The 27,098-nt window shown below is 41.0% G+C and overlaps 1 non-coding gene across 1 annotated transcript; it reads left to right on the top strand.

The window, feature by feature from the left end:
- Nucleotides 1-4,309: 4,309 nt before the first annotated feature.
- LOC148578025 (small nucleolar RNA R71) lies at nucleotides 4,310-4,417 on the top strand. Its single transcript, XR_015904237.1, has one exon. It is a non-coding gene; the product is annotated as a small nucleolar RNA R71 (small nucleolar RNA).
- The last annotated feature ends 22,681 nt before the right edge of the window (nucleotides 4,418-27,098 follow it).

Here is a 27,098-nt window from a genome sequence, read left to right as displayed (position 1 = left end):
TTTGAAAAGATTTATTTTTTTTTTCGAAAACAGATGAGAAATTTTTGAAAGGTTTTTGAAAAATTTTTGAAAATAAAACAAAAAGAAAATTACCTAATCTGAGCAACAAGATGAACCATCAGTTGTTCAAACTCGAACAATCCCCGGCAACGGCGCCAAAAACTTGGTGCACGAAATTGTGATCTCAGGCAACGGCGCCAGAAACTCTGTACGCACGTCTTAATAAATCGTTTTTCATTCACAACTTCGATACAACTAACCAGAAAGTGCACTGGGTCGTCCAAGTAATAAACCTTACGTGAGTAAGGGTCGATCCCACGGAGATTGTTGGTATGAAGCAAGCTATGGTCACCTTGTAAATCTCAGTCAGGCGGATATAAAATAGTTATGGAGTTTTCAAACATAAATAATAAATAGATAGAAAATAAGGATAGAAACACTTATGTATATCATTGGTGAGAATTTCAGATAAGTGTATAGAGATGCTTTCGTTCCTCTGAACCTCTGCTTTCCTGCTGTCTTCATCCAATCAGTCTTACTCCTTTCCATGGCTGGCTTTATGTAAGGACATCACCGTTGTCAATGGCTACTTTTTATCCTCTCTGGAAAATGGTCTGATGCGCTGTCACTGCATGGCTAATCGTCTGGAGGCATCACCCTTGTCAATGGCTGCATCCCATCCTCTTGTAAAAATGGTCCAAATGCTCTGTCACAGCACGGCTAATCATCTGAGGTTCTCGATCATACTGGAATAGGATTCACCCTCCTTTTGCGTCTGTCACTACGCCCAGCACTCGCGAGTTTGAAGTTCGTCACAGTCATTCAATCCCAGAGTCCTACTCGGAATACCACAGACAAGGTTTAGACTTTCCGGACTCTCATGAATGCCGCCATCAATCTAGCTTATACCACGAAGATTCTGATTAAGAGATCCAAGAGATACTCATTCAATCTAAGGTGGAACGGAAGTGGTTGTCAGGCACGCGTTCGTGGGGGAATGATGATGATTGTCACGTTCATCACATTCAGGTTGAAGTGCGAATGAATATCTTAGAAGCAGAATAAGTTGAATTGAATAGAAAAATAGTAGTACTTTGCATTAATCTTTGAGAAACAGCAGAGCTCCACACCTTAATCTATGGAGTGCAGAAACTCTACCGGATGAAAATACATAAGTGATAATGGTTCAGGCATGGCCGAATGACCAGCCCCATGAAAGTCTAAGATAGCATAAAACTGATCAAAGATAAGTTCCAAGATATCAAATACAATAGTAAAAAGTCCTATTTATACTAAACTAGTTACTAGGGTTTACAGAAGTAAGTAATTGATGCATAAATCCACTTCCGGGGCCCACTTGGTGTGTGCTTGGGCTGAGCTTGAATGTTACACGTGTAGAGGCTCTTTCTGGAGTTGAACGCCAGGTTGTAACGTATTTCTGGCGTTCAACTCTGGTTTGTGACGTGTTTCTGGCGTTTAACTCCAGACAACAGCGTAGAACTGGCGTTCAACGCCCTTTTACGTCGTCTAAACTCGGCCAAAGGCCAAAGTATGGAATACTATATATTGCTGGAAAGCCCTAGATGTCTACTTTCCAACGCAATTAGAAGCACGCCATTTTGAGTATTGTAGCTCCAGAAAATCCACTTTGAGTGCAGGGAGGTCAGAATCCAACAGCATCAGCAGTCCTTCTTCAACCTCTGAATCTGATTTTTGCTCATGTCCCTCAATTTCAGCCAGAAAATACCTGAAATCACAGAAAAACACACAAACTCATAGTAAAGTCCAGAAATGTGAATTTATCATAAAAACTAATGAAAACATCCCTAAAAGTAACTAGATTCTACTAAAAACATACTAAAAACAATGCCAAAAAGCGTATAAATTATCCGCTCATCAATGCCTCCCTTTGGGTTGGGTAATGGTTGAGAGGGGATTACAGTGGTGCTTGAAGGTTGGTTATTGGAATTTTGTGCTGGTACAAACTGTGTCATAAAAGCTTGCATAGTAGAGGTGAGACCATTGGTGCACAAATTATGAATCACACTTTTCACAACTCGTACCACTGACCAGCAAGTGCACTGGGTCGTCCAAGTAATACCTCACGTGAGTAAGGGTCGAATCCCACGGAGATTGTTGGTTTGAAGCAATCTATGGTTATCTTGTAAATCTTAGTCAGGAAGTCAATTATGTTTATCAGTTGAATTGCAAATAAACAATAGAGCATGGATTAAAGGTTACTTGTTATGCAGTAATGGAGAATATGTTGGAGTTTTGGAGATGCTTTGTCTTCTGAATCTCTGCTTTCCTCTGTCTTCTTGTTCACGCACGCACGTCCTCCTATGGCAAGCTGTGTGTTGGTGGATCACCGTTGTCAATGGCTACCTTCCATCCTTCCAGTGAAAACTATGCTCACACGCTCTGTCACAGCACGGCTAATCACCGGTTGGTTCTCGATCCGGTTGGAATAGGATTTATTATCCTTTTGCGTTTGTCACTAACGCCCAGCCTTCAGGAGTTTGAAGCTCGTCACAGTCATTCAATCTTTAAATCCTACTCGGAATACCACAGACAAGGTTTAGACTTTCTGGATTCTCATGAATGCCGCCATCAATTCTAGCTTATACCACGGAGATTCTGATTAAGGAATCTAAGAGATACTCATGCAATCGTGCATAGAACGGAGGTGGTTGTCAGGCACACGTTCATGATTTGAGGAAGGTGATGAGTGTCACAGATCATCACCTCCATCACAGTTAAGCGCGAATGAACATCTTAGATAGGAACAAGCGTGTTTGAATGGAAAACAGAAATACTTGCATTAATTCATCGAGACACAGCAGAGCTCCTCACCCCCAACAATGGGGTTTAGAGACTCATGCCGTCAGAGAATATAAAGTTTTGATCTAAAATGTCATGAGGTACAAAATAAGTCTCTAAAAGTTGTTTAAATACTAAACTAGTAGCCTAGGGTTACAAAAAGTGAGTAGACTATGATGGATGATGCAGAGATCCACTTCTGGGGCCCACTTGGTGTGTGCTGGGGCTGAGATTTAAGCAAGTCACGTGCAGAGGCCATTTGTGGAGTTGAACGCCAGTTTTTGTGCCAGTTTGGGCGTTCAACTCCAGCTTTTGATCCTTTTCTGGCGCTAGACGCCAGAATTGGGCAGAGAACTGGCGTTGAACGCCAGTTTACGTCGTCTATTATTGTGCAAAGTATGGACTATTATATATTGCTGGAAAGCCCTGGATGTCTACTTTCCAACGCAATTGGAAGCATGCCATTTCGAGTTCTGTAGCTCCAGAAAATCCACTTTGAGTGCAGGGAGGTCAGAATCCAACAGCATCAGCAGTCCTTTTTCAGCCTGAATCAGATTTTTGCTCAGCTCCTTCAATTTCAGCCAGAAAAACACACAACTCATAGTAAAGTCCAGAAATATAAATTTTTCCTAAAAACTAATGAAAATAGACTAAAAACTAACTAGAACATACTCAAAACTATATGAAATTAACCCCAAAAAGCGTATAAAATATCCGCTCATCAACCATTCAGACTGGCATTAATACTATTCATGATGTTACTTTCCATGGCATGTTGTCTTTTCTCAAAAGATTGCAGTAGGTCTTCAGTAGAAGGTGAAGAAGAATGGATAAATTGAGAGGTCTGCTGCTGATTGTTCTGTGGTCCTTGGTTCTGCCTCAGGTGAGGTGCTCTGTAAGGTTGATTTTGCTGCCTGTTGTTGTTATTGTTCCACCTCTGATTTCCCTGATTATCTCTGCCTCCTCTGTTATTGTTGTCCCTCCAATTCTGGTTTGAATTGTCCTGCCATCCATGGTTATTATTTCCACTTTGATTGTACCCTTGGTTGGGGCGGTCATAGAAGTTGTGAGTGGATGCCACCATGTTGTCTTCTTGTTGGAGCTGTGGGCATTCATCAGTGTAATGGCTGTAATCAGCACAGATTCCATAAATTCTTTGTGGGACTAGTTGTTGGTTTTGCTGTGGTGGAGGAGGTTGAGCTTGCTGAGCTTGTTGATTCAACTGTATTTGCTTCAGCAAGTTGGTCATTTCACAGATGCCTTCACGTAGAGCAGCAGTCTCGCTGCTAGAAGATACTTCTGCAACAGCTTTTGAACGGCCTTGCTTCTGTCTGTGGTTCCTAGTGGATTCAGCTAAATCACTGATCAATTGCCAAGCTTCATCAGTGGTCTTGTACTTCTTCATAGACCCATTGCTGGCACTTTCCAGTATGGTCTTATCTTGGGGCCTCATACCCTGTGTGATATAGCTGAGTAGCACGATCTTGTCAATCATGTGGTGGGGGCATACTTCCAGAAGATTATTGAAGCGCTCCCAGTATTCAAAGAGAGTCTCATTATCATCCCGAACAATTGTGGAGATATCCTTCCTTAGCTTATCAGTGACTTCAGATGGGAAGAATTTCTCCAGAAACTCCTTTCTGAGTGTATCCCAGTTGGATACATTTGCTAGAGGTTGAGTGTAGTACCACTCTCTTGCTTTTCCCTCAAGAGAAAACGGAAAAGCTTTCAGCAGTATTGAAGTTTCATCAGTGCCATCACGCCTGATAGTAGAACAGGCTGCCTGAAAATCTCTCAAGTGCTTGATAGGCTCTTGATCAGGTAGGCCATGAAACCTGGGCATCAAATTTAGCAGTGCGGGCTTTATTTCAAAATCTGTAGCTACCGCCGGATGATGCTCTTGAAACGGTTGCATTGTAAAATTAGGGGCTCCTTCCTCCTGGATGGTAACTCTCCTAGCTACCATGTTTTCTGCACGTAAAACAACCGAAGCAGTAGAATGGGGGCTGGTTTCTTCCTCAGATTCACTTTCAGATCCGCCCTCAGAGCGGGCTAACCGACGCTGTTCTCGCCTTATTCATGAAATTGTCCTTTCAATTTCAGGATCGAATATTAGCAAGCGCGGATCAGGAAGTGAATGCGTCATTTGACGGAAGAAACATGCAGCTCATAGTAGCAAAATAAAATAAAATGCAGATAAATAAATTCTAATTAATAAAATTAGCACTCTATTGCAACTCCTCGGCAACGGCGCCAAAAATTGATGAGACGCAGAAGCTGGTGAATTAAAAATTATTAAAATGGTTACGTTGCAAGTATAGTTCTTAACTCACCGAAAATCTGCCTATCAATTTAGAAATATGTCACAGAGAATTAAATTAAAAATTACTGTGGGAGTTTTAAGTCCCAGGTCGTCTCCCAACGAGTTACAGAAAAGTGTGCTATCTTATTAATCAGATGTTCCAAGAAGTTGAGCTAAGTAAATTGGAATGTAAATTGAGGAAAGTTAAATAATATGAATAAAAGCCTTGACTGGGAGTTGATTAGTTGGAATTTCTATTATTGGTGGAGTGATTGTAAGATTAATTTATAATTAATGGTTGTTCTGTTTGGTTATCCTTTACTAAGTAAGGGAAAGTCAAACAAGCTGGAATGCCAGATCTGTTCACAAGTTGCAACCCACTTAGTTCAAAGGGATTGGCGTTGGTGACAGGATAGAAATCCAACATTTAACCCAATTACAAATTTCTATTTAATCCTTCCAACTGAAGAGTTCCTTTTAATCAACTCCCCATCAAGTAAGGAAACTACTCACGCATTGTAAATAAAGAATCCATAGCATATGAAAGGGAATTAAAAGAAGACATGATTATTGGAATTGAAATTAAATTAAAAAGAAATAATCCTTGCATTAAATAATCATAAAAGTATTCAAATAACAAAATTGAACAAAACAAGGAACATGGAAGAATAAAACCAAGTTGAGAAAACGAACTAGAATGACGAAGTCTTGATGAGGGAATAACTCTTCTCAATGTTCCAATGCTAAGACCAATTGAAATTTAAAATTCTAAAACCTAGAGAGAAAAACCTAAGAGAGTAAAAACTAGATCTAAGACTGTCTCTGAATGAATCTGTTCATTGTTTCTGCATGTTCTCTGACTCTAGTCTGCTGTTCCGGGCCAAAAACTAGGTCGAACTAGGGCCCAAAATCGCCCCCAACAAATTCTACAGATTATGCAGATCGCACATGTCACGCGATCGCGTCATCCATGCGGACACGTCATTCGCGCTTTTCCTCGCCACGCGTTCGCGTCGTCCATGCTACCACGTCGCCAGAACTTTTCCAATTTGCGCGGCCGCGTGAGCCATGCGGCCGCGTCACTGCGATTTGCTCTCCTTCGCGCGGTCGCGTGAGCCATGCGAGCGCGTCACTTCTCGCTGGTTATCTCCTCAAATTCTTGTGTTTCTTCCATTTTTTGCTAGCTTCCTTTCCAATCTCCAACTCATTCATGCCCTATAAAGTCTGAAACACTTAACACACAGATCACGGTATCGAATGGAATAAAGGAGAATTAAAAATAAATAATTAAAGTCTCTAGGAAGCAGTTTTCAAACATGTAATACATTCAGGAAGGAAATCTAAATGCATGCTAATTTAATGAATAAGTGGGTAAGGATCATGATAAAACCACATAATTAAACACAATATAAACCATAAAATAGTGGTTTATCACCGGGGTAACCACAATCAAGAATGAGAGCAGGGAGCTTATAGCCACGAGGGTGCAAAACTCTTGGAGAGTATGTATCGATACCGGCGTTTGAACACGGCCACTAGAAAGGATCACTTTCCGCTACCGTTTATCGATCAAATGCTAGATCGATTATTTGGTAAACCTTATTATTGCTTTCTAGATGGTTACTCGGGGTATTTCCAAATCCATATTGCTTTAGAGGATCAAGAAAAAATAACATTCACGTGCCCCTTTGAAACTTATGCCTACAAGCGTATGCTATTTGGCCTATGCAATGCACCGACAACTTTCCAAAGGTGCATGATGAGTATATTTGCGGATTTTCTAGAGCAATGCATGGAGGTATTCATGGAAGACTTCACGGTTTATAGGGACTCTTTTGATCAATGCTTGGATAATCTTACAAAAGTGTTGGAAAGATGAACTAAATCGAACCTTGTCCTAAATTTTGAGAAGTGTCATTTTATGGTTAGGCAAGGTATCGTTTTAGGTCATATTGTTTCCAAAGATGGTATTTCTGTGGATCCAACAAAGATCAATGTTATATCTAGCTTGCCTTACCCCTCTTCCGAGAGGGAAGTCCGTTCATTCCATGGACATGCAGGGTTTTATCGAAGATTTATAAAGGACTTTAGTAAGGTAGCATTGCCTCTATCAAGATTGTTGCAAAAAGATGTGGAATTTGATCTAAGCAAGGAGTGCATGGAGGCTTTTGACAAGCTTAAAGTGGCATTAACCCAAGCTCCCATCGTGCGAGGGCTGGATTAGAGTCGGCCATTCGAAATAATATGTGATGCTTCAAACTTTGCTGTGGGAGCCGCGCTAGCACAGCGCGAGGGTAAAAATCCGTATGTCATAGCCTATGCATAAAAAACATTGGATGGAGCTCAATCCAATTACACTACCACCGAGAAAGAACTCTTGGCAATAGTTTTCGCTTTGGATAAATTCCGAGCATATCTACTTGGTTCCAAGGTGGTAGTGTACTCGGATCATGCGGCGTTAAAGTATTTGTTGGCTAAGAAGGAATCCAAACCGAGATTGATTATATGGGTTTTATTATTGCAAGAATTTGACTTGGAAATCAAAGATAGGAGTAGTTCGCAAAACCTAGTGGCGGATCACTTAAGTCGCCTTGAACACACCAAAGGCGATACCACTCCTATTAATGATTCTTTCCCCCTTGAGGGCTTGTAAGCAATCTCGGAAGCCATTCTTTGGTATGCACCGATAGCTAATTACTTGGTATCCCACACCTTTCCTCTTAATCTCTCCAAACATCAAAAGGATAAGCTAAGAAGTGAATCCAAATACTATGTATGGGATGACCCATACCTTTGGAGATGTGGTGCGGATCAAGTAATTCGGAGGTGCATTCCACAAACCGAATTCCAATCAATCTTGGAAGCTTGCCACTCTTCCGAGGGAGAACGACTTGGGAGTCATACTCTCGGTTATTGATTTTAGATTGTTTGATGAAGAATTACATGTCGGTTTAGATTATACTACGATTGGATTCATTGATAAATTCTACACCGGCATAAAAATCATTATAAATTGGAGTTTCATATAAGAAAAGAACAAGCTAGTAATGTGAATGAGAATCAAATGATATAAAAGCCTTGGCTAGAAATGAGGATTGGATTTCCTATCATCATTATTTCCATCAATTGTAATCACAATTAGTTATTGCTTCACTTAGTTAACCTATAGTGTTAAAGAAAGTCAAGTGAAAGTAATCAATTTGGATTCACAAGTCCTAACCTAACCCCCGGGAAGTCTAGCTTTAGTGACATGCAAATAAATTAGAAATTTCCAATTGACAATCAACAAAAGACATTAATAATTCAAGTGTCTCCAATATCTCAACTTCCAAGCCAAGTAGGAAAAGTCTACTCCATAGTTAAAGTTGGCATTTTCTCAAACACTTGGAGAGCAATGATGAGAGACATTGTAAAACTAAGAATAAACTTGAAATCAAAAGTGTCCACTACAAGAGATTAGCAACAATCACACAATTGAAGGCTAAGAACTTGAATTACCTCAATATAGAAATAGAATAGAAGTAACAACATCCAAAAGCTAGATCCACAAGTAACTTGAACACAAGAACTAAATTGAGAATATGAGAATCTAAATCTACAATTGGAAGCAAAGTAGAAGAGAATTGACAATAGATCTCACCAAATTCAACAAGAGAAATCCAAATTTGAGAGGCTAAACCCTAGAGAGAAGCTAGAGAGAAGGTAGACTTTCTCTCTCTAAAAATGTAACTTCCAACTAAAAATATCTAAAAATGAGTCAATAGATGTGTATCCCTTCAATCTTTGGTTTTCTTATGCCTTTTCCCGCAAGAATTCTACTCCAAACAGGGTCTTTAACTGCCCTGAAATTGCTGGTCACGTTTTCTCTTTAAAAGTCACGTGCAGCATCGACGTGTACGCGCACAGCACACGTACGCATCCCTGGAGTTTTTACAATCCACGCGCACGCGTCAGGCGTGCGTGTGCGTGACAAGCCAGCGCCAAGAGTGTATTGGTAAAGATTCTCTTCAAGAAAACTGCGTTGTAAGTATAGCTCTACCAACAACAATCCTCGGGGGTCAAATTTAGGAGAGGGATTTGGTTGTCACAAGTTCAACCCCAATAGAAATAACCGAAGTATTCAAACCTCGGGTCGTCTCACAAGGAATGGGCAATCATGTGCTTCGACATTAGTTAGAAATCTGGGGTTGTGAGTTATAAGCTTGAAAATAAATGGGAATCTTAACAAACAAGTAATCTTAAAATGCAACAATTAATTCAATCAACTAAGCAAAACATAAGCACTTTCAATGAATAAACAACATTCCACTTAATTCTATTGTGACCCAAACAAGAAACTACAACTAAAGCAATTGATTGAGAAAGTTGATTTTCAAATATGAATAATAAAGGTAACTCTTGGCTAGGCTCGGGAATTGGGATTAGCATCCTTGTCTAACAACTATACCTTGACAATTATAAGGAACCAAGCTCATTAAGTCTACTCTCAAAGTCTTAAGTATGTGATATCTACCCCTAGACTTGAAGTACGTCAAATGGCCCTGATCACATCAACCCATAAGTCCCAACCTACCTACTAATTAGATTAGTAGTGGGTTAGCGTCAATGAGTATCAAATTGACCACCTAGGGCTCCCAAACCATCAAATCCATTAAACCCAATGACTCAAGTTTACCCAATTCCCTTGACCTAGGCCAAGAGTGAAAAAGACTACTCCAAAATCAAAGTAAACAATTCATCAAACACTTGGTAAGCACTAACAAAAGGCATGTTCAAAATAGCAATTAAATTGAATTCTACAAATACCCACTAACAATTATCAACATACAATCATCCAAACTACTAGACTAAACATAGAAATCATCAATGTAACATCAACAAGTCAAGATTCACAACATTCATGAAATGGGTATAAAATGATAATTGACAAGAATTCATAAACTATCACAAGATATAAGCAAAATTGTAACAAGAAATTCAAATTGAACAATTAAAACTAGTAATTAACAAGATCTAAGTCGCAAATCAACAAGGGAAGATCAAATTAAAACTAGATCTAGAGAGGAACAAGGGTTTCTCCCTCTCGAATAACCAAAGAACCAAAAACTAGCTAAAAATTATGTCCTAGTGTAAAATGAGTGATCTCTCTCTTTCCCCTTGCATCCTTGGGTCTTTTTCCATGCAGAAACTGCTTGAAATTGGGCCTAATGAGCCTCAAAAATTGCCAGGCACGATTTTCTTTAATGAGGTCACGTGCAGCCTTCCACGCGTGCGCGCCAAGCGTGCGCGCGTGCCGATTGTTCTTGCGATCTACGCGTGCGCCCCAAGTGCGCGTGCGCGTCGATAAGAATCTTCTGATTCGCGCGGATGCGTCCATCCTTGCGCGCCGCTTCCAACCAATCCCATCCACGCGTGCGCGTGGAGTGCGCGAGCGCGCCGATGCTGCTTTCCCAAGATCCCAATTCTTCATGTTCCTCCCTTTTGTACATGCTTTCTCCCTCTCTTCTAAGTCATTCCTACCCTATAATTCCTGAAATTACTCAACAAATACATCACGGCATCGAATGGAAATAGAAGAGGATTAAAATATGGAAAATTTAAGGCAAAATAAGCATGTTTTACATCATAGAGAAATATTGGGAAGTGAACACAAAACCATGCATTTCTTGCGAATAAGTGTGAGAAATATTGATAAAATCCCTCAAAATAAGCACAAGATAAACCACAAAATCGGGGTTTATCAAATCTCTCCACACTTAAACCAAGCATGTCCTCATGCTTAAAATAAAAAGACCAAAGATCATGGTGAGAAAGGGTTTATGAAATGCAAACTACCTAAGTGGATGCATGCAACTAATGTAAAATCATCTATATACTTGGTCAAGAGTAAATCTATCCTTCAAGAATACATGTGAGCATATAGGGTGAAAATAGTATGCAATTTATGAATCCTACCAAATTGAATATCACTAAAGAGTGCATATGACTTGCTAAACGAACGCTTGTGAAAGCCGGGAACAAGCATTGAGCATCGAACCCTCACCGGAAGTGTATCCGCTCTATTCGCTCAAGTGTCTAGGGTTCGTCACTCAATCTCCTCCTAATCATGCTTTCCAAGATTTGTCTTTCATCTAACAATCAACAATTACTTAATGCATGCTTACAAGTATCATGAGGTCTTATTCATAGGTTGTAACGGGGCTAGGGTGAAGGTAAGGATGTATATGGTCAAGTGGGTTTAAAATTTGAGTCCTTGATCAACCTAGGATCCACTAGACACATAGAACAACCTATACAACTACAATATATTCCTAGCTACCCTTGAATTTTACCCTTTTTGCATACTCATGCATTCTTTTCAATTCACACCCATATGCATTGTTTTTATTACTCTATCTCGGGGTGTCTTTGTCCCCTTTCATTGTTTTCTCTTTTTTTTTTTACATCCCCTTTTCTTGGGGTTTCTTTGTGAACCAAAGTGTCAGTGCATACGGTGTAATCATTCAACATATGAGTATGTTCCCAAAATCCTAGAATTTTTCAATTGCACTACAATTATATACCTACATATTTACCCGAATTTCCCAACTATACCCTCCTAATTGAATGATACACATCCTAACTTGCCTAAGCCAATCAAGGATTCAAATTTAGGGACATTCATGGTTTTTCACTTAGGGTTGTTGATGTGCTCTATTTAAGAATAAGAGGGTTTATCAAAAGCTCAAAATTGGTTAGCAACGGTAGATATAAGGGTTAAGGCTATTTGGGAGAAGTGACTATTGAATTGATGGCCTCAATCATGTAGATGCATTCATACACAAAGCAATGGACATATAGAATCAGACAAAGCAAGGATCCACTCATAGAGAGAGATATATGCACACAAGAATGGAAATAATGGTTAAAAGATGTAACCATGCAATAGGCTCAAAACTTTCATGCTTGTGTCCTTAGCTCAATTACTATGTTCCAAAATACATTCTTAAAGCAAGTTTACTGCAAAAATTTTCAGAATTTTTGGTAGGTCACCCAGAACACAGTTTCTTGGAAAGAAAGTTATTGTTTTGACCAAGTAATGCTATAGAAACTAACTATCATGCAAAGGGTATTTACAAGCAAAACTAACTACACATGCAATATATAAAAAGAAAAATAAATCCATGGGTATTGAGGGGAAGAGAACGTTACTCATGGAGATCGGTCGGATGACCTCCCCATACTTTAGAAATTAGCACGGTCCTCCGTGCTACGAATAATACGCAAGGGACGGTCAGGACCGGAGCCTTCACTATCCTCTTCATCAGAGCTCCCATCACTCGGGTCTGAGGTGGATCTGAATATTTCGGGTTCCTCCATGCTAGGGGTAACAAAACCCAAAAGCATTTTGATGTAAGTATATCGGCAGTGGTTGCGCCGCTCATATCTATCAAGCTTCCGGTGAATATCTTCTATCCTTTGATGTGTGGATCTCAGTGGTGGTGATGATGAGCTAGAAGGAAAAAGAAGTGGCAGGGCCATGTCGAGGCTTGGTTTGTTCATGGGAAGGTGTAGGTATTTTCCGCTTGGGACCACATCGCCTTTAGCCAGAACCATAATCTTCTTATCCTTGGCTTCCCAAGAAACACCCGCAGTAGCAACTAAGTCAGACACCAATGCTGGAAATGGCAAATTACCCCGGTCGTGAACTTGACTCATCGCTTGCTTGACAAGAGGCGGAATGTTCACCGGCTTCTCCGTGAGAACACACCAAACAAGCAAGGCAAGGTCCGCCGTGATGGACGACTTGTGGGTGCTAGGCAGCACATAGTGGGATAGGATTTGGGCCCAAGCTCTAGCTTCCACAGTGAGGAAGCGAGCATCAATGCTCTTGGGCCTCATCCGGAGTCGACCATGGATCCAAAATCCTTCTGGTTCAGCAATGACTCAGAGAATCGAGTCCCAGTTGAATCCATACTTCTCACGCTGACGTAAGACTTCTTGGTAGCCATCCATGTCACTTGGCACTGGTAGGACATTAAGCACTTGCTGAATAGCCTCTTCTGAAATTGAGACTTGCTTCCGGCGCATGTACACCGATTGAAGAGAGGGAAGATGGTAGTTGGTATAAAGTTCTTCCACCCAAGAGAGGTTGATTTCTCTTGGTTTTCGCAAAAGAAACTCCCATCCTCACTGTTCAATGCGGGGCAAAATATAAGGAGCAACCTTGTCCGGCGGAGCGAGTAGATGCTCGGGGTGAGAGTTCCTTACCGCTATGGAGGGGAACATTAGTTCACAGAAGCGGTTAGGGAACCTTGAAGGATCTTTTGCCGGCTTGCCCTTGTCATTCGCATCAATAGGAGTGGGTGTCTTTCCTTTCTTAGATGGGGGTTTGGCTCCTACTGAAGAATGCGCCTTAGAATTTGATTTTTGGGGTGTCCTCTTTGCGGCTGGTTTCCTTGGAGCTATCCCCTTGCCTTTCTTGGTGGCCATCCTAAAAAGGGAGAGAAAGAAGGAAAACATTAAATCCAAGAATCAATTTGACAAAAGACATGCAAGTGAATTGTAATGCCCGTGGTAGATGTAAAAGCAAGGGTCATAACACTTGGCATGGGATGCAAGAGGGAGTAATGCATGCAATGGCATGAGAAGAGTAGTCTCAAGCATCCATAATAAAAAGCTAGTCATGTTCAATGATATCTAATTGGCAAGTATCAACTCTAAGCACACAAGTTAGACTCAATGCATTTAAGGGAAAGCAAGTGAATGAGGAAGGAGCACCAAATGGAGAAATATATGGCTAATTTGAGCCAAAATGGTATATGTGCATTTCCTCGAACACTTAGCGTGCAATAATCAAGCAATGAGCAATTATGAGATACTAAACCAATTTAAAGCCCAAAATGGAACATTAATCCTCACATAGACATCACACAATGGTAAATGAGTGACAAAAGATCTAGTAATGCAACTAAGCTCAAATTCAACATCCATGGAGAAATAAAGAAAAGAAAAGGAAAATAAGCAAACAAAAAAGCACGAAACATCGTCATGCAAGTAAAAGAGAGACTAAAGTAAAGCAATAAGAAGCAACTAACTAGAAGAAATAATGTAAGGGAAAATGGAAGTAAAGGAAAAGAAGAAACAAAACCTTGATGAGTATGAAGGAACAAAGTTAAACCTTCTTTTGTGAGGATGAGATGGAAAATAGGAGAAGTGTAGTGCTACCGGAAAGAGTGGTTGTCACCGGTGAGTGGCCAGAGACAATGGTGGTGGATTGTGGAAGAAGAAGAAGAGAAGGAAAATGATGGATTGAGAAGAGAAAGAAACTAAAGAAGAGAAGGGGTTGAGAGAAAGGAAAACAGGGCACGACGCGAAGGTCTTAAATTGACTCGCGCAACCGGCGCGCGCGCGCAAGGTTCGCTGGCGCGTCGGTGAGAGTGCTAGCAGATGGCGCGGGTGCGTCAATGGCGCGCGCGCGCAAGAGAGGTTGTGCCTCAGGCACAAAAATGGCAGAAAGTTAGCACAAGTCTCTGGTTTTTGTACCAGAGTGAGTCAGTGAGGTAGGCGCGCGGGCGCGCACCCTGCGCGGACGCGTGCTTGAGGTGTTTTGCCACTGGCGCGGACGTACACTACGCGCGGACGCGTGGGTTTTGGCACAAAGTTGGCCCAATTGTGCCACAACTCTCTGGTTTTTGTACCAGAGAAGTCATATTCGCCATTGGCGCGTGCGCGCACTGTGCGCTAGCGCGTCGATGGTTAAATTGCCAGAGTGCGCGCAGGCGGCATGTACGCGGATGCGTGAGTGCCTGGCGTGAGTTGAGCACAAAGTGGACATAACTCTCGGGTATTTAGCCCAAGAGTGGGGATTTGCTACCGGCGCGCGCGCGCACTGTGCGCTGGCGGTCGGTGCCCTTTTTCAAAGAACAAATTTTTGTTTTCTTTGCTTTTGCACACCCTATCTACAAGAGCATTCTTCCTACCCAATAAAATCAGCAAAACTAACATTCCTATGCATTCAATCAGTCATCAAACGATCACAGAACTCACAAGAAATTAAGAATACTAAGAAGATGGTATAAACAAGGAAGATCTTACCATGGTGGGGTGCCTCCCACCAAGCACTTTTCTTTAATGTCCTTAAGTTGGACGGTCCTTTTCTTAAGCTTCCTCTCTTCTTGGTGCATCCTCCAATATGTACACTTCTAGCTCTCTTGGAGGCTTGCAACCATGATACTTCTTCACTCTATGTCCGTTCACCTTGAAAGTCGCTTCACTTTTGGGATCAAACAATTCCACCACTCCGTAAGGCTTCATCTCATTCACCTTGAAAGGTCCTTCCCATCTAGAGCGGAGCTTGCCAGGCATAAATTGGAGCCTTGAGTTGTAGAGGAAGACTTCATCTCCTTCTTGAAAGTCCTTCTTTCGAATGTGATGGTCATGGAATGTTTTAGTCTTTTCCTTGTAGATTTGGGCATTCTCATATGACTCATTCCTCAAGCATTCAAGCTCCTCTAATTATAGCTTCCTAGCTTCATCCGCCTTGGCTAGATCCATGTTGCACTGCTTTACCGCCCAATAGGCTCGATGCTCAATCTCCACCAGAAGGTGGCATGCCTTACTGATGAGAGGAACTTTTGCGTGGCCTAGAAATTTGCGGATAAATCCTCGTTGCAAGTATAGTTTCTAAACCTTCAAAAGTCCTTTCATACAAACGTTTTGGTTGTCACAAGTAACAAACCCCTTTGAAATTGATAACCGAGTATTCAAACCTCGGGTTGTCTTCTCAAGGAACTGCAAGGAAGTATGTTCTTATTATTGGTTATGAGTCTTGTAAATTAGGGGTTTTAGAAAGTAAGGTAGGGGTTTTAGAAAGTAAGGGAGCAGTATGTTGCATAAGAAGAATAAAATAAATAAATAACTATAAAATAAACTCTTGGCAAGGTATGAGAAATTGGAGGTCCTATCCTAGTTATCCTTATCAGGTGTGAAGAGAATTGGGTTTTAATCCTACTTGGTCAGCCTTTACTAAGCAAAGGAAGGTTGAGTGGACTGATTGGCTTGATTCTCAAGTCCTAGTCAACTCCTGTAGAGAGACTAGCCTTAGAGCAATCTTAGCTCAAGCAGAATCTGCCAATTTCAATCACTTACTGAGTTTGATAACTCAAGTATTACCAATCACTTGACCAAAGCCAAAAGGGAGAAAAAAATATCTAAATTAAATTGAAAGCAATCTTAAACAGAGCAAAGCAATCTTAAATCTAAAATACCTCAAATAACATTAATTAAGAAAATTATATGTAACATGGAAGAGTTCATAAATTAAATTGGGAAAATAAATAAAAATAAAGAACCTGGGATTGAGAGCCACTCTTAAAACTAAGAGAAATCCTAAATCCTAATCCTAAGAGAGAGGAGAGAACCTCTCTCTCTAAAAACTACATCTACTCCTAAAATTGTGAATATGAGAGCCTGATTATGAATGGATGCATTCCCCCACTTTATAGCCTCTAATCTGTGTTTTCTGGGCCGCAAACTAGGTCGGAAACAGCCCAGAATTCGCTGGTTGCGAATTCAAACACGCTGATTTTCGTCACTGCGATGCGTCCGCATAGAGCACACAGTCGGGTCGCCTAGCGTCAGAGCAACTATAGCATATTATATATCAAATCGAAGCCCCAGACGTTAGCTTTCCAACGCCACTAGAACCGGGTCGTTTAGACCTCTGTAGCTCAAGTTATAGCCGTTTGAATGCAAAGAGGTCAGGCTGGACAGCTTAGCAATTTCTCCAACTTCTTGTATTCCTTCCACTTTTGCATGCTTCCTTTCCATCCTCTAAGCCATTCCTGCCCTGTAATCTATGAAATTACTTAACACATATATCAAGGCATCTAATGGTAATAAGAGAGGATTAAACATAGGGAACTTAAGGCCAAAGAAGCATGTTTTCAATCATAGCACAAATTCTGGGAAGGAATTGTAAAACCATGCATTTTGTATGAATAAGTGGGTAAAGAGTTGATGAAAACCACTCAATTGAGCACAAGATAAACCATAAAATAGTGGTTTATCACTTACCATAGACGATCCGGAAAGGGCTCATCCCTATCGGAGTCTTGTAGGCCGTTCTATATGCCCATAACGCATCTCCTAATCGGAGGCTCCAATCCTTTCTTTGTGGATTGACCACTTTTTCCAAGATTCTCTTGATTTCCAGTTGGACACTTCCGCTTGCCCATTTGTTTGCGGATGGTAAGCAGTAGCAACCTTATGCATCACTCCATAGCGCTTGAGCAATGCTTCTACCTTCCTATTACAAAAGTGGGATCCTTGGTCACTCGCGATTGCTCGTGGCGACCCATAACGGCATACAATGTGATTCCTTATGAAAGAAACAACGGTATTGGCATCGTCAAGGCGGGTAGGCACTGTCTCTACCCACTTTGACACGTAGTCAACCACTAACAGAATATACAGATACCCACTAGAGTTGGGAAACGGTCCCATAAAGTCAATGCCCCATACATCAAATATCTCACAGAACAGCATAGGTTGCTGAGGCATTTCATCCTTTCGGGATGCGTTTCCTGACTTCTGACACTGATGGCAAGACACACATAACCGGTTAGCATCTTTGAATAAGGTTGGCCACCAGAATCCACAATCCAACACTTTTTTAGCGGTCCTTTGTGAGCCAAAGTGACCACCACATTCGGACGAATGACAAGCTTCAAGGATCGGTTGGAATTCGGATTCCGGGACACATCTTCGAATTACTTGGTCCACGCCTCTCTTCCACAGGTGAGGGTCATCCCAAATATAGTATTTGGAATCACTCCTCAACTTGTCCCTTTGGTTTTTCGAAAAGTTGGGAGGGAAGATTCTTGCAACCAAGTAGTTCGCCATCGGGGCAAACCAAGGAAAGCTATCCGACACAGCATGCAAACTATCCAATGGGAATGAGTCATTGATCGAAAATAGATCAGTTTTTAAATTCTCAATGCGGCTTAAATGATCCGCAACCAGGTTTTGAGATCCACTCCGGTCCCTAATCTCAATGTCAAATTCTTGCAAAAGCAAGATCCAACGTATGAGTCTAGGCTTTGACTCATTCTTTGTCAATAAGTACTTTAAAGTCGCATGATCCGTGTATACCACTATCTTTGAACCTAGCAAATAAGATCTGAATTTATCTAAAGCATGAACAATGGCTAAGAGTTCTTTTTCGGTAGTGGTATAGTTGGATTGTGTTGCATCTAGTGTCTTAGAAGAGTAAGCAATGACATAAGGGAGTTTACCATCGCGCTGTGCAAGCGCGGCACCCACAGCATAGTTTGACGCATCGCATATTATCTCAAATGGCAACGTCCAGTTGGGCCTCGCACGATCAGTGCCGTGGTGAGAACTCTCCCTAGCTCTTCAAAAGCTTTTACACATTCACTGTCAAACTCAAAATCCACATCTTTTTGGATTAGGCGCGACAATGGCAAAGCGATCTTGATGAAGTCCTTGATAAAGCGCCTGTAAAATCCTGCATGTCCCAAAAACGAGCGAACCTCCCTCACAAATGAGGGGTGAGGCAAAGTAGTAATAACATCGACCTTGGTCGGGTCCACAGAAATGCCTTCACTAGAGACTACATGTCCTAACACTATGCCTTGTCATACCATAAAGTGACATTTTTCAAAATTTAAGACAAGGTTGGTGTCAACACATCTAGCTAGGACCTTGGCCAAGCTCTCTAAATAACAATCGAATGAGACACCATAAACGCTGACGTCGTCCATAAAAACTTCCAGGCAATTCTCTATTAGATCGGAGAAGACACTCGTCATGCACCGCTGAAAGGTAGCGGGTGCGTTACATAGTCCAAATGGCATTCTTTTATAGGCAAAGGTGCCAAACAGACAGGTAAACATGGTCTTCTCCTGATCTTCAGGAGCAATATGTATCTGAAAATAGCCAGTAAATCCATCAAGAAAACAGTAGTGAGATTTACCTGCCAAGCGGTCTAGCATCTGATCAATGAAGGGTAGGGGGTAATGGTCCTTTCGTGTGGCGGCGTTCAATCTTCTGTAGTCAATACATACTCGCCACACATTTTGTACCCTTTTAGTAACAATTTCACCGTCGTCCTTCTTGACCGTTGTGATGCCTGACTTCTTGGGAACAACCTGAACCGGGCTCACCCACTCACTGTCGGAAATTGGGTATATGATATCCGCATCCAGTAATCGAGTGACCTCTTTCTTCACTACATCAAGGATTGTTGGGTTGAGCCTCCTTTGCGGTTGCCTAACCGGCTTGGCTCCATCTTGGAGAAATATCCTATGCATGCACTTGCGGGGGTCAATTCCCACAATATCCGCTAGGCTCTATCCTATTGCTTTCTTGTACTTTCTTAGAACGTCTAGGAGCTTTCTTTCTTCTTCACTTGAGAGCTCACTAGCAATAATGATCGGAAACCCTTGGTTGTCCTCTAAGAAAGCATATTTCAAATGAGATGGAAGGGGCTTCAGTTCACTTTTTACCTCAAGGTGAGGTTTCTTTTCATCAAGCTCATGGGACTCATTCTTGACAATTTCTTCTTGTTGTTCATCCTCTTGGTCATCCTTCTCCTCACCAGTGGGGTAGCATAACTTGTCATGTTCTTCCTCTTGCACTTCCGCTACCACTTCATCAATTACATCATATCGGAGCATAGAATGTTCTTCGAGGGGATGTTTCATGACTTCCTCTAAATTGAACTTGATAGTCTTATCTCCAACCCCAAAGGAATATACACCGGTGAAGGCATCTAACTTGAATTTGGAGGTTTTGAGGAAGGGCCTACCAAGTAGAACGGAGGATGAGCTTCTATTTTCTGTTGGAGGCATTTCAAGGATGTAAAAGTCGACCGGAAAGACCAAATCCTTAATTGCCACAAGTACATCTTCCGCTATTCCCATCACTGTGATCACACTTTTATCGGCTAAGGCAAACCTCGCCGCCAACTTCTTCAATGGAGCTAAATTCAACCGCACATAGATAGAAAGTGGCATGATGCTAACACAAGCTCCCAAGTCACACATACAATCATGAAAAGTGTATCCACCAATACAACAAGACACTAAGCATGGTCCCGGGTCACCACATTTTCTTGGAATAGGTTCCATCAAGGAAGAGATTGAACTACTCAAGGATAATGTCTCCAATTCTCCTATCCTATCTTTGTGTGTACACAAGTCTTTCAAAAATTTTGCATATTTTGGAATTTGTTGAATAGCATCGAGGACAGGTATAGTTACCTCAACCTTTTTGAACACTTGAAGCATGTTCAAATCAAATTCTGGTGTCTTCTTTGCTTTCTTCACCATGGAAGGGAATGGAATAGGAACGGACTCATCCACTATAGCTTTCCTCTTGGGTTCCTTGAGGTTTACTCCTTCTTCCTTATGCCTTTTGTCTACCACCTCTTCTTCATGTGGAGCTTCGACAACTACCTCTTTCTCATGAACATCCTCCATGCCCCTTGGAGGTATCTCCTCTAATGTAGTCCCCGACCTTAGAGTGATGGCGTTGAGACCGCCCTTTGGGTTTGGTTGGGGTTGGGATGGAAGGTTAGAAGAACTTGAGGGTTGGTTGATGTTGTTATTGGAGTTTGGTGGTTGGTTTGACATGTTCATCTTTGAAAGCAAGTTGGTGAGGTTAGCCAATTGAGTACTCAAGGCATCAAATTGAGCCTTGTTACTCTCATCTCGTTTTTCCATAGCGGCTCTAAGCTCTTCAACTTGATTGTTGGAAGATGGAGGAGTTGGGTTTTGATTTTGTTGTCTATGGTGTGGTGCTTGGTACTTGGTGTAGTTGTTTTGGTTTTGGTTGGAGTGGCTTTAGTTGGCTTGGTAGTTGGTGTTGTTGTGGTGATATTGGGATGAAGATTGGTTGTTGTTGTGATAAGAAGGAGAGTTATTCCATCTTTGGTTTTGATTGCTTCCTTGTGTATTATCTCTCCACCCTTGATGTTGACTACCACCTTGATGGTAATTGTTTTCACCTTGAGAAGGGTAGGGTGGACGGTTGTTGTAATTCATATTGGCTACCACAAGAGCATATTCCTCTTGAATTTGATGGCATTGGTCGGTGTAATGTGTGGTGCTAGAGCACAAACCACAAATTCTAGGAGGGCCTTCAAGTTGAGCAACTGGAGGTAGGGCTTGGACGGATTTGATGGAGTAGTATTCCTTTTGATCCCTTTGAATTTGTGTAAGGATAGTGGTCATATCCCCAAGTGCCTTGGTTAAGCTTGATTCAGAAGGGGATGGTTCTACCACACCCTTTAGGGGATTACTCCTCACTCTTGTGTGTTGTGTAGATTCGGCAACATTCTTTATTAAATCCCAAGCTTCTCCCTCCGTCTTGTTTTTCGAAAGGGAGCCACCACTAGAAGCGGTGAGCAATCTTCTATCCTCCGTACAAAGACCTCCGGTAAAGTAGCTAATGAGCAAGTTAGTGGTCATCCCGTGGTGTGGACATGACTCCAATAACCTCTTGAACCGAGACCAATACTCGTACAAACTCTCTTGGTCTCTTTGCATTATGCCCGAAATCTCTTTCTGGATGTAGTCGGTCTTCTCCGATGGAAAGAATTTATCAAGAAACTATTCTCAAGAAATCCCAATTAGTCACAATCTCATCCGGTAGCGAATAGAACCATGTTTTTGCTTGTGCTTCAAGAGAGGATGGGAAGGCAAAAACCATGATAGCTACCTCATCGGCTCCATGCCTTCGAGCCGTAGAACAAGTAACTTGAAAATCCTTCAAATGTCAGATGGGGTCTTGACTCGGCAACCCATGATACTTAGGAAGTAGATTTATCAAGCTACTCTTCAACTCAAAGTTCGGGTCAAGGTTAGGATACCTTGCTTGCAACGGTTGAAGTATGATATCCGGAGCTCATTGCTCATGCAAAGTGATCCAGCGTGGCTCCGCCATGTGTGGCTCACCTGTAGGATGCAAAGATGTATTAGTAGTGCCAACAGAAGAATAGGAAGTAACAGACTCCAAGTCACTCTCGGTAATGTCTAGTGATTCAGTGTTTTCCTCAAGAGAGGCCGAAGTACTAGGTGTATAGTCCAACCGCCGCCTAACTTGCCGAGTGTGTAATAAAGTCCTTTCGATCTCGGGATCAAAATTGACCAAGCTAGAATTCGGTTGCGACCGAGTCATCAAACTTGAGAGTCATAGCATAAATGTAAAGGAAATCTAAACTATGGCTAAGTAAGTAAAAGAGTAAACTGTCTACAATATTCACATATTCACATAACCAATATCAAGGCATACGTTGCAACCATTCCCCGGCAACGGCGCCAAAAATTTGACAAGCCAGCGCAAAGGGTGTATTGGTAAAGATTCTCTTCAAGAAAACCGCATTGTAAGTATAGCTCTACCAACAACAATCTTCGGGGGTCAAATTTAGGAGAGGGATTTGGTTATCACAAGTTCAACCCCAATAGAAATAACCGAAGTATTCAAACCTCGGGTTGTCTCACAAGGAATGGGCAATCATGTGCTTCGACATTGGTTAGAAATCCGGGGTTGTGAGTTATAAGCTTGAAAATAAATGGGAATCTTAACAAACAAGTAATCTTAAAATGCAACAATTAATTCAATCAACTAAGCAAAACATAAGCACTTTCAATGAATAAAAAACATTCCACTTAATTCTATTGTGACCCAAACAAGAAACTACAACTAAAGCAATTAATTGAGAAAGTTGATTTTCAAATATGAATAATAAAGGTAACTCTTGGCTAGGCTCGGGAATTGGGATCACCATCCTTGTCTAACAACTATACCTTGACAATTATAAGGAACCAAGCTCATTAAGTCTACTCTCAAAGTCTTAAGTACATGATATCTACCCCTACACTTGAAGTACGTCAAATGGCCCTGATCACATCAACCCATAAGTCCCAACCTACCTACTAATTAGATTAGTAGTGGGTTAGCGTCAATGAGTATCAAATTGACCACCTAGGGCTCCCAAACCATCAAATCCATTAGACCCAATGACTCAAGTTTACCCAATTTCCTTGACCTAGGCCAAGAGTAAAAAAGACTACTCCATAATCAAAGTAAACAATTCATCAAACACTTGGTAAGCACTAACAAAAGGCATGTTCAAAATAGCAATTAAATTGAATTCTACAAATACCCACTAACAATTATCAACATACAATCATCCAAACTACTAGACTAAACATAGAAATCATCAATGTAACATCAACAAGTCAAGATTCACAACATTCATGAAATGGATATAAAATGATAATTGACAAGAATTCATAAACTATCATAAGATATAAGCAAAATTGTAACAAGAAATTCAAATTGAACAATTAAAACTAGTAATTAACAAGATCCAAGTCGCAAATCAACAAGGGAAGATCAAATTAAAACTAGATCTAGAGAGGAACAAGGGTTTCTCCCTCTCGAATAACCAAAGAACCAAAAACTAGCTAAAAATTATGTCCTAGTGTAAAATGAGTGATCTCTCTCTCTTTCCCCTTGCATCCTTGGGTCTTTTTTCATGCAGAAACCGCTTGAAATTGGGCCTAATGAGCCTCAGAAATCGCCAGGCACGATTTTCTTTAATGAGGTCACGTGCAGCCTTCCACGCGTGCGCGCCATGCGTGCGCGCGCGCCGATTGTTCTTGCGTTCTACGCGTGCGCGCCAAGTCCGCGTGCGCGTCGATAAGAATCTCCTGATTTGCGCGGATGCGTCCATCCTTGCGCGCCGCTTCCAGCCAATCCCATCCACGCGTGCGCGTGGAGTGCGCGAGCGCGCCGATGCTGCTTTCCCAAGATCTCAATTCTTCATGTACCTCCCTTTTGTACATGCTTTCTCCCTCTCTTCTAAGTCATTTCTACCCTATAATTCCTGAAATTACTCAACAAATACATCACGTCATCGAATGGAAACAGAAGAGGATTAAAATATGGAAATTTTAAGGCAAAATAAGCATGTTTTATATCATAGAGCAATATTGGGAAGTGAACACAAAACCGTGCATTTCTTGCGAATAAGTGTGAGAAATATTGATAAAATCCCTCAAAATAAGCACAAGACAAACCACAAAATCGGGGTTTATCAGTGCGTCCCTGAGGATCTGGCCCAACCATGAAGATGTGCCGGCTCTGGCTTTGGCTTCTTCGCGCCGGCTTGGTGATGCGAATCCACGCATACGCGCAAAGCACGCGTACGCGTCGCTGCTCAAGCTTCAAAATTTCATTTTCCATGCTCTTTCCTTTCATGCATGCTTCCTTCCTCTCCTCTAGACCATCCCTGCCCTGTAAGCTCTGACATTACTTGACAAATGGGTCACGGCATTGAATGGTAATGGAGGATGGTTAAAATACATCGACTTTAATGTAAAAGAAGCATGTTTTTATCCATGAGACAAGGTTGGGAAAGGAACACAAAATCATGCATTTTTCTATGAATAAGTGTGAAAGATCATTGATAAAGCCCTCAAAATCCATACAAGATAAACCCTAAAAACGGGCTTTATCAGAGAGCGCGCCATTTAGACTTCTGTAGCTCCAGAAAAGCTCCTTCGAGTGCACAGAGGTCAGATCCTGACAGCATCTGCAGTCCTTTCTCTGTCTCTAAATCAGACTTCTGCTCAAACTCCTTAATTTCAGCCAGAAAATACCTAAAATCACCATAAAACACACAAACTCAAAGTAGAATCCAAAAATGTGAATTTTGCACTAAAACCTATGAAAATATAATAAAACTTAGACAAAACATAACGAAAACTATATGAAAATGATGCCAAAAAGCGTATAAAATATCCACTTATCAGAACACCAAACTTAAACTGTTGCTTGTCCCCAAGCAACCAAAAACAAAGTAGGATAAAAAGAAGAGATGGATACAATAAATCTCAGAGTTCTCAATGAAGCTCAGATTCAATTAGATGAGTGGGACTAGTAGCTTTTTACTTCTGAATAGTTTTGGCATCTCATTTTCCATTGAAGCTCAGAATAGTTGGCATCTTTAGGAACTTAGAATCCAGATGATACTATTGATTCTCTTAGTTAAGTTCTTTTTTATTCTTGAACACAAATTCTTTAGAGTCTTGGCCATGACCCTAAATGCTTTGTTTTCCAGTATTACCACCGGATACATAAATGCCACAAACACTTAACTAGGTGAACCCTTTCGGATTGTGATTCGGCTTTGCTAGAATCCCCAGCCAGTGGTCTCCAGAGCTCTTAAACACACTGTTTGCTTTGGATCACGACTTTAACTGCTCAGTCTCAAGTTTCTCACTTGGCACCTTCATACCACAAGCATATAGTTAGGGAAGCAGCTCAATTGAACTACTTAGGCTAAGATATTTCTTTTAGGCCCTCCTGACCATTGATGCTCAAAGCCTTGGATCCTTGCTCTTGCCTTTTGATTTAAAGAGCTATTGAATTTTTGCTCTTGCCTTTTGGTTTAAATAGCTATTGGCTTTTTCTTTCTTTTTCTGCTTGCTCTCTTTTTTTTCGCCATTTTCTTTTTATTTCTTTCTCTTTTTCTTTCTTTTTGCTGCTTTTTCTTGCTTCAAGAATTATTTTTTGGATTTTTCAGATCACCAATAATACTTCACTTTTATCATCATTCTTTCAATAGCCAACATTCTTAACTCCAACCTCAAATATGCGCTGTTTACTCATGCATTTAGAAAATAAAAGCAGCACCACCACATCAAATAATTGAACTATTCTTAATATAAACTTCAAAATTTATGTATCATTACTGCTTCTAAAAAAATCAAAATTTTATTCAAGTTCAATGAGATGATAAGAGGAACATTTTATAGCTAATTGGAAAATAAAAACTTAAATGCTAATAATGCTCATGCAATTCTTAAATTAAAAAATAGAGAAATTTAAATAAAGAACTTAAAGACTACAAGTGATCATATAAATCTAAACATAAGAAATAGGAATTAGAATAGGCACAAGAATAGAGAGGTGGAACTCAACCACCTTAATCATCGGAGGCGTTAGGTTCTTCATGGGATAATTTCTGACGCTTCAGTTCTTCTAGCTCATGCCCCTGCTTCTCTTATTCCTTGACCAGTTTGTAAAGTATGCTAGTCTGGTCTTTTTGCTCCTCTCTAAATTGATCTAAGGTGGTTTGTAATTGTGCAACAGATGCCTCCAGCTGGGTCTAATATTCAATTGGAGGGACCTCTTGTGTTTGCTCAGGTGCCTTCCTTTTAGGTTGGTCAGCTAGTACTTGGGCACTTTCTATCACCTGCTTGGTGATTGGGCTTTCTACTGGGATAAATGAGTCTCTATTAATCATGACTCCAGCCTCTTTACACAAGCGAAAGATAAGGTTTGGATAGGCCAATCTGGCTTGAGTTGACATTCTGTTTGCAATTTTGTATAGCTCAAAGGGAATTAGTTGGTGGATTTCCACCTCATTTCCCATCATAATGCAGTGAATCATCACATCCCTTCTGATGGTAACTTTAGAACAGTTGCTAGTAGGGAGTATGAAATGCCCAATAAAATCCAACCAACCCGAGCAACTAGTTTGAGATCTACTTTTCTCAGTTGGTTTGGATTACCTTTTGTGTTGTTGATCCACTTAGTTCCAGGCAGACATATGTCTTCTAGAATCTGATCCAACTTTGAATTAGCCACCACCTTCCTATTAAAGGATTCTGGATCATCCTTTTGTGGAGGTAACTTGAAGATCTCTCTCACCTTGTCAAGATGAAAATAGAGAGTCTTCCCTCGCACCATGGTGCAAAAAGTATGGAATCCTTGTCCATCTTTCTTTTGCTTATCTATCATCCACAGATTTGCATAGAATTCATGGATCATTGTTATTCCAACATTGATCTCAGGCTTAGCCAGAATCTCCCAGCCTCTCTTTCGAATTTGCTCTTGGATCTCCAGGTACTGATCTTCTTTTAATTCGGATTTGGCCTCCGGGATCACTGTCCTCTAT

Source organism: Arachis ipaensis, chromosome B1 (assembly GCF_059453495.1).
Source record: "Arachis ipaensis isolate K30076 ecotype BB chromosome B1, ASM5945349v1, whole genome shotgun sequence".
Lineage (NCBI taxonomy): Eukaryota > Viridiplantae > Streptophyta > Magnoliopsida > Fabales > Fabaceae > Arachis > Arachis ipaensis.
Note: the sequence above shows the minus strand (reverse complement) of the source record. Positions and strands in the feature narration are given on the sequence as shown.